A 15,566-nucleotide genomic window follows, 5' to 3' on the forward strand; every position below is an offset into this window, starting at 1 on the left:
TCTGTAACTTATACAGAATCCTGGAGACAGACTTCCGGAATGGTAGGACAAGAACCTTCACAAACTGTCCCACAAAAACAATACAAATACCGGCAAAACAACTAAAACCAACCATTTCAAAACTCGGAAAATTAACCAAAGCCACAGAAAAAAAAACTGAAAATTGTCTAAGAGAAACTACTGAACCTCGGTAAGACAGTGGTGTCTCTAACATTTTAGCTTGAGGCTATTCCCACCCGCCTTTCTCCCCAGCTTAGTGGCACCAGAGCTGCAAAAAATTGGCAGCCTGATAGCCAACAGAAAGGACAGAACTCTCTTAGAGCTACATTAAAGGCATCATCCCCAGAGCACAGTCAGTATTTTGTCCGAACAAGCAGCTTCCCGGAAAAATCTCTATTCCCAGAGTGCCGTAGGTATTTGATTGGACTCAGAGCTCAGCTCATGGGAGGAAAAAAAAAAACACCTATCCCCAGAGTACTATCAAAACAATAGTAAATGGGTGGCAATATGGCAGCTACCTACGGCTATGATTTCAGGTGGGTAAACCGAGAACCTGACTAGGAATTTAAAGGAAATCTTGGAGAACGAGATTTTGAAATTTTGAAAAGCTCTGACATATTCTTAGGGTGTAAAAGGTGACCCAAGAAAGACCTGGGAAAAGAGAAGCTCCCAATAACTCACTAGTGGCTGACCTTGAAACCCTGCACAAACAGGAAGTAAAAGCTAAGGCTGTCTTATAAACTGCAACAAGTTTGAAGGCATGCCTTCTCACATAGATCCTCTCGTGGAAAGGGATAAAAAGGGTGGAAGACATACAGACAAGGCATTTAAGAAACTTTTCTAACCAGTCATTGGCTGACCGCTAAATTGTACTGACACAGGATGACTCCTAAAATAAATAATAAAAGAACTGAAAAAAAAAAAATGCCACCAGAGGACTTAAGTGTCCATACACTGGAAACAATACAGAATCTACAGAATTAGCTCAGAAAAGTCAGTAAGCAAGTCAGTAGCAACAAGAAAAACAATTACAAAAACCTAGCAACAAAATAAATACCTATCTGACCCTAGAGTTATTATGATACATTATTTAACTGTATAGTTTTCTACAAAAAGTCATGAGACATGTAAAGAAACAGGAAAGTATGCCACTAACAGGAAGCAAAAAAGCAGCCAAGAGAAAATGCTCCTGAGAAAGCCCAGATTTGGGACTTAGTAGACACAGACTTTAAATTAGCTATTGTAAATATGTTTAAAAAATTAATGGAATGACGTCTAGAGAATTAAAGGAAAGTGTGAAAATGATGTTTCATCAAATAGTACCAATAAAGAGAAATAAAAATAGAAAAAAATTGAAGTTCTGGAGTTAAAAAGGACAAAAATTACATGAACAATTCACCATAGGGGCTCAACCACAGATATGAGCTAGCAGAAGAAATAATCAGTGAACCTAAAGATAGACCAATAGAGATTATTCAGCTTCAGGAGAAGAAAAAAGAACAAGATAAAATGAACAAAGCCTCAGATGCCTGTGGGACACCATCAAACATACCTACATTCACATAATGTGAGTTCCACAGGAAAAGGAGAAAGAGAAAGGAGCAGAAAAAATACTGAAGAAATAATTGCCAAAAACTTCCCAAATATAATGTAAAATATTAACCCATACATCCATGAAGCTCAACAAACTCCAAGTAGAACTTATTCACAGAGAGCCACACTTAGACATGTCACAGTCAAACTGATGAAAGTCAAAGACAAAAAGAAAATCTTGAAAATATCAATAGTAAGAGAAAAATGACATTATGTACAAAGGATCTTTAATAAGATTAAAGCTGATTTCTCATCAGAAACCATGGAAACAGTGGAATGACATCTCAAAGTGTTGAAAGAAAAAGACTGTTAACCAAGAATTCTATACTCAACTAAACTCTTCCTTACAATGGAGGAGAAATGAAGACATTCCCAGATAAACTCTGAGGGAATCTGTCATTAGCAGATCTATCCTGCAAGAATTGCTAAAGGGATTCCTTCAGTCTGAGAAGGACACTAGACGGTAATTTGAATCCACATGAAGAAATAAAGAACACTGGTAAATGTAACCTCACAGGAAAATATACGAGAATAAATATGTATTTGTTTGTAATCTATTTCTTCTTCATCTATTTTAAGAGACAATAACATAAAGCAAGAATTATAAAATTGAATTACAGGTTTTATAATATATAACGATGTAATTTATATGACAGTAATGGTATAAAGGAGGGGTAGAAAGAAATATACTGGAGTAAATTTTTGAATACTATTGAAATTAAGTTAGTTTTAGTTTGAACCAGATTGTCACAAGTTAAGATGGTAATTGTAATCCTTACTATAAACATTAAGAAAATAATTCAAAAGATATAGTCAAAGAAATGACATGGGCATTTAAACGGTATACTAGAAAATATTTAACCCAAAACAAAGCAATAATTGTAGAGGAAATAAAAAGACACAAGACATAAAAATCACATTGCAAAATGGATGATGTATCAATAAATCCTACTTTATTAGTTATAAGTCACTGCATTAAATGTAAATGGATTAAACACTCCATTTACATTTGGAAGAATGGGGGAAAATATGGGTCAACTGTATGCTGTCTACAAGACACACACTAAATTCAAAGACCAAATAGGTTGAAAGCAAAAGGAAGAAAAGAGAGATACTTTGTAAGCACTAATTAAAGATAGTTGGAGTGGCTGCACTAACGTCAGACAGTATAATCTTTAAAAGAGAAATTGTCACTAGAGACAAAGAAAGACATTTTATAATGATAAAAGAGTGTTAATCTATCAGAAAGACATAATGACTATAAACAAATATGCATCTTATACCAGAGCACCAAAATACACAAAACAAAAACTGACAGAATTGGAGAAACAACAATTCAACAATCAGACACTTCACCGCCACACTTTCAAAAATGGATACAAATCAGAATATCAAGAAAAAAATGGAATACTTCAACGAAACTATGAAGCGATTATACCTAATAGACATCTATTGAATACGCCACACAACAAGAACAGAATACATATACTTTTCAAGTACACATGGAACATTTTCTAGGGCAGATCCCATGTTAGGTCATAAAACAATCCTCAATAAATTTAAAAGGGCTGAAATCATACAAAGTATGTTCTCTGACCACAATGGTACTATATTATAAATCAACAGCAGGATATTTTGGAAATTCATTAATATGTGAAGATTGAATTACACATTCCTAAATAATGAACAGGTCAAAGAAGGAATAAAAGGGAAACTTAGGGGAGAGACCTGCCAGATGGCGGAGGAGTAAGACGTGGAGATCACCTTCCTCCCCACAAATACATCAACATGAATCCTGGTAGGGGACCTTAGACTTCCAAAAAGGTGAGAAAATCCCCATGTAACTGGGTAGGGCAAAAGAAAAAAAGAAAAAAAAGAGACAATGAAATTGGGACAGGACCTGCCCCTCTGGAAGGGAGCTATGAAGGATGAAAAGTTTCCATACACTAGGAAGCCCCCTCACTAGTGGGGACGGGACGGGGGAGCTTCAGAGCCTCAGAGGAGAGGCAGCAACAGAGGTGTGGGGTGCCGAGGGAGGATCAGTGCTGACCAGCACTCACCAGCCTGAGGCACTTGTCAGCTCACTTGCAGGGGAAGGTGGGAGCTGGGTGCTGAGGCTTGGGCTTCGGAGGTCAGACCCCTGGGAGAGGACTGGGGTTGGCTGCGTGAGGACAGCCTTGGGGGGCTGGTGCACCACAGCTAGCTGGGAGGGAGTCTGGGAAAAAACCCAGGCCTGCCAGAGAGGCAGGAGACCTTTGTTGTGGGGTGTGTGAGGAGAGGGGCAGCCCTGTCAGAAGAGCTTCTCTCTCTGTGTGCTCACAGATGGTAGGGCAATGCCTACATGGGCGCAAGTGTGAGCTGTGGCTGTTATCTCGGACCCCAGAGGCTGCTGCCACTGCCACCAAGGGTCCTGTGTGCAAGGCAGGTACCTGCCCACAACTTCCCGGCAGCTGGTGCAGCCTGCCACTGCTGAGGGTCCTGCGAACCAGGGCCAGCTTCCCCAGGAGAATACATGGCGCACCTCCTTAGGCTCTTGCAACTTCACACGAGCCTCTGCCACTGCAGGCACTCCCCACACATCCCAATTATGACTGCTATATCCCTCTCCCCGCAGCCTGAGCAAGTGAGCCCTAATCAGCTGCTGCTTTCACCCCCTCTTGCCTGGGCGGGGAACAGATGCCTAAGGGCAGCTACATGCAGAGGCGGGGCCAAAACCAAAGCTGAACCTCAGGGGCAGTGCAAGCAAAGAAGAGAAAGGGAAGTCTCCCCATGCAGCTCAGGAGCAGTGATCAAATCCCTGCAATCAGCTGGGTAAACGCTGCACCTGTGGAATACCTGAATAGACAATGAGTGTTCCCACAACTGAGGCCGTGGACTTTGGGGACAACTGTGGACTTTGGGGGCAAGTACATGCAGGACTAAGGCCAGGTCAGAGTCTGAGCTGGCCCCACAGTGCCCACAGCAGGTCCAGAGACCCACCTAGAGGTACCAGAGGGCTTCCTGGGGAAGCAGGGATTGTCTGTGGCTCACTATGCGGCCAAGGACACTGACAACTAAGGCCACAGGAAAATATCACTACTTTTTTTTTTGGTTCTGTTCTTCTTTTTTTATTATTATTTTTTTAATTTAACTTTTTACTTTTTATGCCTTTATTTTTAAAATATATTTTATTTAATTGTTTTACCTAATTCTACTGTACTTTTATATTATATTGTGTTTTTTGCTTGTTTGTTTTTTTCTTTCTTTTGCTTTGTTTTCTTTTTTAACTGTATTTTATATTTTTCTATTTTTACTTTACTACTCTGTCATTTTGTATTTTTTCCTTTTGTTTTCCTCTTTCGTCTTTACATTTTATCATTTTTGTATTTGTTTTATGTTTTCAGTGCCTTTTTTTAGTTTGCTTTCTGCATTTGATTTGTTTCTGCTTTTATGTTTTTGTTAGCTTTTAGTGTTGGTTTTGGATTTGTTTATTGGTTTGGTTGCTCTCTTTGTTTTCTCTTTTTCTTCTTTTGTTTTTCTTTTTGTGAGTGCCTGTGTGTATGTTTCTTTGTGTGATTTTGTCTGTTTAGCTTTGCTTTTACCATTTGTCTTGGGGTTTTGTCTGTTTGTTTGTTTGGGTTCTTTTTTGTTTTTTCTTTATGATTTTGTTTTTCTTCTTCCTTTTCTTCCACACTATGTGGCTTGCAGGGTCTTGGTGGTCTGGCTGGGGATCAGGCCAGAGCCTTGGGGGTGGGAGAGCCGAGTCCAGGATGTCAGAGCACCAGAGAATTCCCAGCCCCATGGAATATTAATCAGTGAGTGCTCTCCCAGAGGTCTCTGTCTCAGTACAAAGATCCAGCTCCATCCAACACCCAGCAAGCTCCAGTGCTGGACGCCTCACAGCAAACAACTAGCAAAACAGGAACACAACCCCACCCATTAGCAGACAGTCTACCTAAAGTCATACTAAGCTCAAAGATACCACAAAACACACCACCAGATGCAGCCCTGCCCATCAGAGGAACAAGATCCAGCTTCACCCACCAGAACATAGGCTCCAGTCCCCCCAACCAGGGAGCCTACACAAGCCACTGAACCAAACTCACCCACTAGGCACAGACAACAGAAGTAAGAGGAAGTATGACCCTGCAGCCTGCAGAAAGGAGACCCCAAACACAGTAAGTTAAAATAAGACACAGAAATATGCAGCAGATGAAGGAGCAAGGTAAAAACCCATAAGACCAAACAAATGAAGAGGAGATAGGCAGTCGACCAGAAAAAGAATTCAGAGTGAGGACAGTAAAGATGATCCAAAATCTTGGAAATAGAATGGAGAAAATACAAGATATATTTAACAAGGACCTAGAAGAACTAAAGAACAAACAAGCAGTGATGAACAACACAATAACTGAAATTTAAAATACTCTAGAAGGAATCAATAGCAGAATAACTGAGGCAGAAGAACGGATAAGTGACCTGGAAGATAAAATGGTGGAAATAACTGCCAAGGAGCAGAATAAAGAAAGAAGAATGAAAAAAATTGAGTAAAGTCTCAGAGACCTCTGGGACAACAGTAAATGCACCAACATTACAATTGTAGAGGTCCCAGAAGAAGAAGAGAAAAAGAAGGGGTCTGAGAAAATATTTGAAGAGATTAGAGTTGAAAACTTCCCTAACATGGGGAAGGAAATAGTCAATCAAGTCCATGAAGTGCAGAGAGTCCCATACAGGATAAACCCAAGGAGAAACACACTGAGACAGATATTAATCAAACTATCAAAAATTAAATACAAAGAAAAAATATTAAAAGCAGCAAGGGAAAGGCAACAAATAACACACAAGGGAATCCCCATAAGGTTATCAGCTGATTTTTCAGCAGAAACTCTGTAAGTAAGAAGGGAGTGAAATGATATACTTAAAGTGATGAAAGGGAATAACCTACAACCAAGATTACTCTACTCAGCAAGGATCTCATTCAGATTTGAAGGAGAAATCAAAAGCTTTACAGACAAGCAAAAGCTAAGAGAATTCAGCACCACCAAACCAGCTCTACAACAAATGCTAAAGGAACTTCTCTAAGTGGGAAATATAAGAGAAGAAAAGGACCTACAAAAACAAACCCAAAACAATTAAGAAAATGTTAATAGGAACATACATATCAATAATTACCTTAAATGTGAATGGAGTAAATGCTCCAACCAAAAGACACAGGCTTGCTGAATGGATACAAAAACAAGACTCATATATATGCTGTCTACAAGAAACCCACTTCAGACCTAGGGACACATACTAACTGAAAGTGAGTGGATGGAAAAAGATATTCCATTCAAATGGAAATCAAATGAAAGCTGGAGTAGCAATACTCATATTAGATAAAATAGACTTTAAAATAAAGAAAGCTACAAGAGAAAAGGAGGGACACTACATAATGATCAAGGGATCAATCCAAGAAGAAGATGTAACAATTATAAATATATATGCACCCAACATAGGAGCACCTCAATACATAAGGCAACTGTTAACAGCTATAAAAGAGGAAATAGGCAGTAACATAATAATAGTGGGGGACTTTAACACTTCACTTACACCAATGGACAGATCATCCAAACAGAAAAATAAGGGAACACAAGCTTTAAATCAGATAGCTTTAAATCAGACACAAGAGATCAGATAGATTTAATTGATATTTATAGGACATTCCATCCAAAAACATCAGATTACACTTTCTTCTCAAGTGTGCATGGAACATTCTCCAGGATAGTTCACATCTTGGGTCACAAATCAAGCCTCAGTAAATTTAAGAAAACTGAAATCATATCAAGCATCTTTTCTGACCACAATGCTGTGAGATTAGAAATTAATTACAGGGAAAAAAACCGTAAAAAACACAAACACATGGAGGCTAAACAATACATTACTAAATAACCAAGAGACCACTGATGACATCAAAGAGGAAATCAAAAAATACCTAGAAACAAATGACAATGAAAACATGATGACCCAAAACCTATGGGATGCAGCAAAAGCAGTTCTAAGAGGGACATGTATAGCAATACAATCCTACCTCAAGAAACAAGAAAAATCTCAAATAAACAACCTAACCTTAAACCTAAAGCAATTAAAGAACCAAAAATACCCCAAAGTTAGCAGAAAGAAAGAAATCATAAAGATCGGATCAGAAATAAATGAAAAAGAAATGAAGGAAACAACAGCAAAGATCAATAAAACTAAAAGCTGGCTGGTTCTTTGAGAAGATAAACAAAATTGATAAACCATTAGCCAGACTCATCAGGAAAAAAAGGGAGAAGACTCAAATCAACAGAATTAGAAACAAAAAAGGAGGAGTAACAACTGACACTGCAGAAATACAAAGGCTCATGAGAGAGACTACTACAAGCAACTCTATGCCAATAAAATGGACAACCTGGAAGACATGGACAAATTCTTAGAAAAGTACAACCTTCTGAGACTGAACCAGGAAGAAATAGCAAATATGAACAGACTGATCACAAGCACTGAAATTGAAACTGTGATTAAAAATCTTCCAACAAACAAGCTCAGGGCCAGATGGCTTCACAGGTGAATTCTATCAAACATTTAAAGAGCTAACATCTATCCTTCTCAAACTCTTCCAAAATATAGCAGAGGGAGGAATTCTCCCAAACTCATTCTATGAGGCCACCATCACCCTGGTACCAAAACCAGACAATGATGTCACAAAAAAAGAAAATTACAGGGGCTTCCCTGGTGGTGCAGTGATTGAGAGTCTGCCTGGCGATGCAGGGGACACGGGTTCATGCCCCAGTCCGGGAAGATCCTACATGCCGCGGAGCGGCTGGGCCCGTGAGCCATGGTGGCTAAGCCTGGGTGTCCAGAGCCTGTGCTCCGCAACGGGAGAGGCCACAGCAGTGACAGGCCCACATACTGAAAAAAAAAAAAAAAAAAAAAAGAAAATTACAGGCCAATATCACTGATGAATATGGATGCAAAAATCCTCAACAAAATACCCACAAACAGAATCCAACAGCACATTAAAAGGATCATGCACCATGATCAAGTGGGGTTTATCCCAGGAATGCAAGGATTCTTCAATATATGCAAATCAATCAATGTGATACAACATATTAACAAACTGAAGAATAAAATCCATATGATCATCTCAATAGATGCAGAAAAACCTTCTGACAAAATTCAACACCCATTTATGATAAAAACTCTCCAGAAAATGCACATAGAGGGAACCTACCTCAACATACTAAAGGCCATATATGACAAACCCAAAGCCAACATCATTCTCAATGGTGGAAAACTGAAACCATTTTCTCTAAGATCAGGAAGAAGACAAGGATTTCCATTCTCACCATTATTTGACATAGTTTTGGAAGTTTTAGCCATGGCCATCAGAGAAGAAAAAGAAATAAAAGGAATCCAAAATGGAAAAGAAGTAAAGTTGTCACTGTTTGCAGATGACATGATACTATACATAGAAAATCCTAAAGGTGCCAGCAGAAAACTATTAGAGCTAACTGATGAATTGGTAAAGTAGCAGGACACAAAATTAATGCATAGTAATCTCTTGCATTCCTACACACTAACAATGGAAAATGAGAAAGAGAAAATAAGGAGACACTCCCATTTACCACTGCAACAAAAAGAATAAAATAAGTAGGAATAAACCCACCTAAGGTGCAAAAAGCCTCTACTCAGAAAACTACAAGACAGTGATGGAAGAAATCAAAGATGATACAAACAGATGGAGATATATACCATGTTCTTGGATTAGAAGAATCCACATTGTGAAAATGACTCTACTACCCAAAGCAATCTACAGATTCAATGCAATCCCTATCAAATTACCAATGACATTTTTCACAGAACTAGAACAAAAGATTTTACAATTTGTATGGAAACACAAAAGACCCCAAATAGCCAAATCAATCTTGAGGGAAAAAAACGGAGCTGGAGTAATCAGGCTCCCAGACTTCAGACTATACTACAAAGCTACAGTAATCAAGACAATATGGTACTGGCACAAAAACAGAAATATAGATCAATGGAACAGGATAGAAAGCCCAGAAATAAATCCACACACATATGGTCACCTTATATTTGATAAAGGAGGCAAGACTATACAATGGAGAAAAGACAGTCTCTTCAATAAGTGGTGCTGAGAAAATTGGACAGTTACATGTAAAAGAATGAAATTAGAACACTCCCTAACATCATACACAAAAATAAACTCAAAATGGATTAAAGACCTAAATATAAGGCCAGACACTATAAAACTCTTAGAAGAAAACATAGGCAGAACACCCTATGACATAAATCACAGCAAGATCCTTTTTGACCCACCTCCTAGAGAAATGGAAATAAAAACAAAAATAAACAAATGGGACCTAATGAAACTTAAAAGCTTTTGCACAGCAAAGGAAACCATAAACAAGAGAAAAGACAACCCTCAGAATGGGAGAAAATATTTGCAAATAAAGCAACTGACAAAGGATTAATCTCCAAACTATACAAGCAGCTCATGCAGCTCAATATCAGAAAAACAACCCAATCCAAAAATGGGCAGAAGACCTAAATAGATATTTCTCCAAAGAAGACATACAGATGGCCAACAAATACATGAAAAGATGCTCAACATCACTAATCATTAGAGAAATGCAAATCAAAACTACAATGAGGTATCACCTCACACCAGTCAGAATGGCCATCATCAAAAAATCTAGAAACAAGAAATGCTGGAGAGGGTGTGGAGAAAAAGGAACCCTCCTGCACTGCTGGTGGGAATATAAATTGATACAGCCACTATGGAGATCAGTATGGTGATTCCTTAAAAAACTAAAAATAGAAGTACCATATGACCCAGTAGGACCATATCCTACTACTGGGCATATACCCTGAGAGAACCATAATTCTAAAAGAGACATGTACCACAATGTTCACTGCAGCACTATTTACAATAGCTAGGACATGGAAACAACCCAAATGTCCATCGACAGACAAATGGATAAAGACGATATGGCACATATATACAATGGAATATTGCTCTGCCATAAAAAGGAATGAAACTGAATTATTTGTAGTGAGGTGGCTGGACCTAGACTCTGCCATACAGAGTGAAGTAAGTCAGAAAGAGAAAAACAAATACCATATGCTAACGCATATATATGGAATCTAGAAAAATGGTACTGATGAACCAAGTGGTAGGGCAGGGATAACAATGCAGACGTTGAGAACAGACTTGAGGATACAGGGGGAACGGGTGGTTGGGATGTAGTGAGAGTATCACTGACATAAATACACTACCAAATGTAAAATGGATGGCTGGTGGGAAGCTGCTGCATAGCACAGGGAGATCAGCTTGGTGCTTTCTGACCACCTAGAGCGGTGGGATAGGGAGGGTGGGAGGGAGGCTCAAGAGGGAGGGGATATGGGGATATGTGTGTGCATATAGCTGATTCACTTTGTTGTATGGCATAAACTAACACAACATTGTGAAGCAATTATACTGCAATAAAGATGTATAAAAAAATAAAAGGGAAACTTAAAAGTTCTTTGAGATGAATGAAAATGGAAACACAACATAATGAAACATATAGGATGCACCTATAGTGCTTAGAGTAAAATTAATATTGTAAATCGCTATATTAAAAAGATCTCAAATCAGTAAATTTGCCTTCCACCTTAAGCAACTAGAATTTTAATGGGAAACTAAACCCAAAGAATGCAAAAGGAATCAAATAATAAAGATTAGAGTGGAAAGAAGTAAAATAAAGAATTAAAAATGAGATAATCATAAAAACTAAAAGTTCATTCTTTGAAAAGATCAACCAAATAGATAAAACTTTAGCTAGATTGACCAAGAAAAGAGAAGGCTCGAATTATTAAAATAAATGAGGGCTTTCCTGGTGGCACAGTGGTTAAGAATCCACCTGCCAATGCAGGAGACATGGGTTCAAGCCCTGTTCTGGGAAGATCACACATGCTGCAGAGCAACTAAGCCCATGTGCCACAGCTACTGAAGCCCACATGCCCTAGAGCTTGTGCTCTACAACAAGAGATGTCACCGCAATGAGAAGGCTGTGCACCACAATGAAGAGTAGCCCCTGCTCACTGCAACTAGAGAAAGCCCACACACAGCAACGAAGACCCAATGCAGCCATAAATAAATAAATAATAAAATCAATAATGGAAGAAGACATCATTATAGAACTTGCAGAAATAAAAAGAATTATAAAGGAATACTATGAACAACTATATGCCAATAAATTAGAAAATTTAGATGAAACAGAAGGGACACGTACAAAAAACCCACAGTTACTATTGCACTTAATGAAAAAAGACTGAAAGTTTTTCTCCTAGGATGAGGAAAGAGATAAGCATGGCCCCTCTTATCACTTCTATTCAATATCATACTGGAGTTTATGCCTAGAGAAATTAGCCAAGAAAATGAAATAAAAGTACCCACATTGGAAAGGAAAAAATAAAACTCTATTTGTAGAAGATATAATCTTTTATACAGAAACTTCCAAGGAGCTCAATAAAAATGATTAGAACTAATAAACAAGTACAGCAAAGTTGCAAGATACAAGATCAGAAATCAACTGTATTTTTACACACTTGTAATGAATAATTTGAAAATAAAATTACAAAAACAATTCCATTTACAATAGCATTAAAAAGATTAAAACACCTAGGAATAAGTTTAACAAAAGCAGTTCAAGACTTGTACTCTGAAAAACTACAAAAATTGTTGAAAGGATCTAAAGATCTAAATAAATGTAAAGACATCCCATGTTCATGGCTCACAAGACCTAATATTGTTAAATGGTAATACTCCACAAATTGATCTACTGAGTCAGAACAATCTCTATCAAAATCCTAACTTGATATTTTTGCAGAAAATACAAGCTGATCCTAAAAGTTATATGGATATGCCAGGGACCAAAACGTTCTTGAAAAAGAACAACAAATTTTAAGAACTCACACTTCTAATTTCAATACTTACTACAAAGCTACAGTAATTAAGACTGTGTAGTACTGGCATGAGGACAGAAATAGAGATCAAAGCAAGAGAACCAGAGCTCAGAATTTATGGTCAGTTACTCTTATATTTACAACCGATTTCTGACAAAAATGACAAAAATTAAATAAGGAAAAATAGTCTTTTTAACAAATGGTGGTATAACTGGATATCCACATTCAAAAGAATGAAGTTGGACCCACTACCTCACACATTATGCAAAACTCAACTCAAAACAGATCATACACCTAAGTGTAAAAACTAAAACTTTCAATCTCTTAGGAAAAAAGAAGAAATAACTCTTTGTGACCTAGTTTTCTTACATATGATACCAAAAGCACAAGCAACAGAAGAAAAATAAATTGGAATACATCACGGTGAAAAACTTTGTGCTGCAACCGATACCATCAAGAAAGTGAGAAGACAACCCACAGAAAAGAAAAAATATTTGCCAATGTTTTATCTAAGAGACTTGTATCCAGAATACATAAACAACTCTTATAACTCAACAGTAAGAAGACAAATAACGCAAAATATGGGCAAAGGATTTGAATAGACATTTCTGCAAGAAGATATACAAATGGCCAACAGGTACATGAAAGTATGTTCAACATCGTTAGTTGGTAGGGAAATGCAATTCAAAACTACAAATGAGCTACCACTTCACACACACTAGGATAGCTAGAAAGAAGACAGATAATAACAAGTGTTGGCAAGGATGTGGAGAAACCAGAACCCCTGTATGTTGTTGGTGGGAATGTAGTGATGTAGTCACTTTGGAAAACAGTTTGTTAGTTCCACAAAAAGCTAAATGTAGAACTAGCATATAACCCAGCAATTTTACTCCTAGAAATATGCTTAAGGGTAATGTAACTATTTGTCCACACAAAAACTTGTACACAAATACAAATAAACATTCTGTACAAATGTTTGTTATTCATAATAGCCCCAAAGGGAAATAATCCAAATGTCCATCAACTAATGAATGGAGAAATAAAATGTGGATATCCATAAAACAGAATATTACTCAGCAATGACACATGCTATAATGTGGATGGCCCTTGACAACATTATGCTAGGGGAAAACATTACGCCAGTCACAAAAGAACCACATATTATATGATTCCATTTTCATGAAATGTCTAGAATAGGCAAAGAAATAGAAATAGAGAGTAAATTAGTAGTTTCCTAGGGCTGGGAGATATGGAGGAGTGGGGGAATGGCAGATGAAGGGTAAACGGTGTCTTTTGGGGGCGATGGAAATGTATTTAAATTAATTGTGGCAGTGATCGCACAACCCTGTGAATATACTAAAGTTACTGAACTATATATGTTAAATGGATGAATTGTAGGGTATGTGAATCATATCTCAATAAAGCTGTTAATAAAAAGAATTCTTAAATTGATCCTTCCTCACTCCTAATGCATGAATCCTCCTGTTGTGATGACAATTTAGCTTATATCCCAAACACTTTTAGCAACTGGCAGCTCACGGTTTTGTGAATCTGTTTTATGGACAGCATATCAGTTACAAAGGTCTTTTTCATGTTGATCTGAAATCTGCCTCTTGTTTCATCCACCCAGTGTCTTTTAAAATAACCTCCAGAGCCATCTGAATTCACCTCAGTCAGAGGAAGGGCAGCACAAAGCCCAAATCTAGTGCTCAGACATGTATTTGTCTAACAGTGTTTTAAGTGGAGATTTTAAGATAAAAATTATTGGAAGATTAGAAATCTGTACATTTTGAACTTGAATTTCCAAACTGCAATGATCAGATGGAGCCGAGAGTATCTGCCCACCTTTAGATAGAACTTATTCTATCTAGTAAGCCACCATCCTCACCACTCCACGTTGGATTTTGAAAATACGCATGGGGTGAGAGCTACAGCTATTGCCACTGATTTGAAAGGTTTCAATTTGGGAAAAAGGTTTTGAGTAGGAACTGCAAATACAGGTGCTGCCAAGAAACCAGGCATGGCTTATAAATGAGTGTAGCAGGTGTGCCTAATAGGGAGTGGTGGGGACTGTGGCTCACTAGACAGTACATAAAGGGGGAGACACAACTCAGATGAATAAACTACTTGCTTTGATATGAAATCTCAGGACTAAGACAGTTTTACCACTAAAAGTAACCAGGGGCTTCCCTGATGGCACAGCGGTTAAGAACCTGCCTGCCAATGCAGGGGACATGGGTTCAATCCCTGGGCTGGGAAGATCCCACATGCTGCAGAGCAACTAAGCCCGTGCACCACAACTACTGAGCCTGTGCTCTAGAGTCCACAAGCCACAACTACTGAGCCCATGTGCCACAACTACTGAAGCCTGTGCACCTAGAGTCCATGCTCCACAACAAGAGAAGCCACCACAATGAGAAGCCCGCGCACTACAACGAAGAGTAGCCACCACTCGCTGCAACTAGAGAAACCCTGTGCATAGCAACAAAGACCCAATGCAACCAAAAATAAATAAATTAATGTTTAAAAAAACCTGATGAATCTCCAATATAAAGAGTTTGATTTAATTATTAAAAAAAAAAAAGTAACCAGAGTACTTTTTACAAATTACCAAGACCAGAAAAGTCATTCAAGAAGGAGAAAAAAACTAGGTCCACAGCCTGGCTTCAAAAAAGTAGTGGAGAGAAACTGAATAAAATTGTTTGCTAGTTGTGCCTCATGAGTTCTTTAGTCAAAGTAATAGTTACTAAGAGTGTGTGTGTGTGTGTGTGTGCGTGTGTGTGTGTGTGTTTTCAGATAAATTACATTATTTAGTATTGACCTTGTTAAAAGCCTCATCCTGTTTTATAAACTCCGAAATACTTCTCAAAAAAGAGGTTGACATAGCGTTGTCTTACTTCATCAGGTACTTTGGACGAGGACTCCGATTCTCCTATGGCCCTTTTCTGATGAGCCACTTTATGTTTCAACATCTTGTTAAATATAAAATTGATTAGAGAAAAGAAGAATAC

At 38.0% G+C, this 15,566-nt stretch overlaps 1 protein-coding gene across 7 annotated transcripts in view; it reads right to left on the reverse strand.

Annotated features, from left to right (window-relative positions):
* The window catches only part of LOC116755618, a 45,886-nt gene that overhangs the window by 22,523 nt on the left and 7,797 nt on the right, over nt 1–15,566 (reverse strand). The gene's annotated exons all lie outside the window — the stretch shown is intronic.

This window comes from Phocoena sinus, chromosome 6 (genome assembly GCF_008692025.1).
Source record: "Phocoena sinus isolate mPhoSin1 chromosome 6, mPhoSin1.pri, whole genome shotgun sequence".
Classification (NCBI taxonomy): Eukaryota; Metazoa; Chordata; class Mammalia; order Artiodactyla; family Phocoenidae; genus Phocoena; species Phocoena sinus.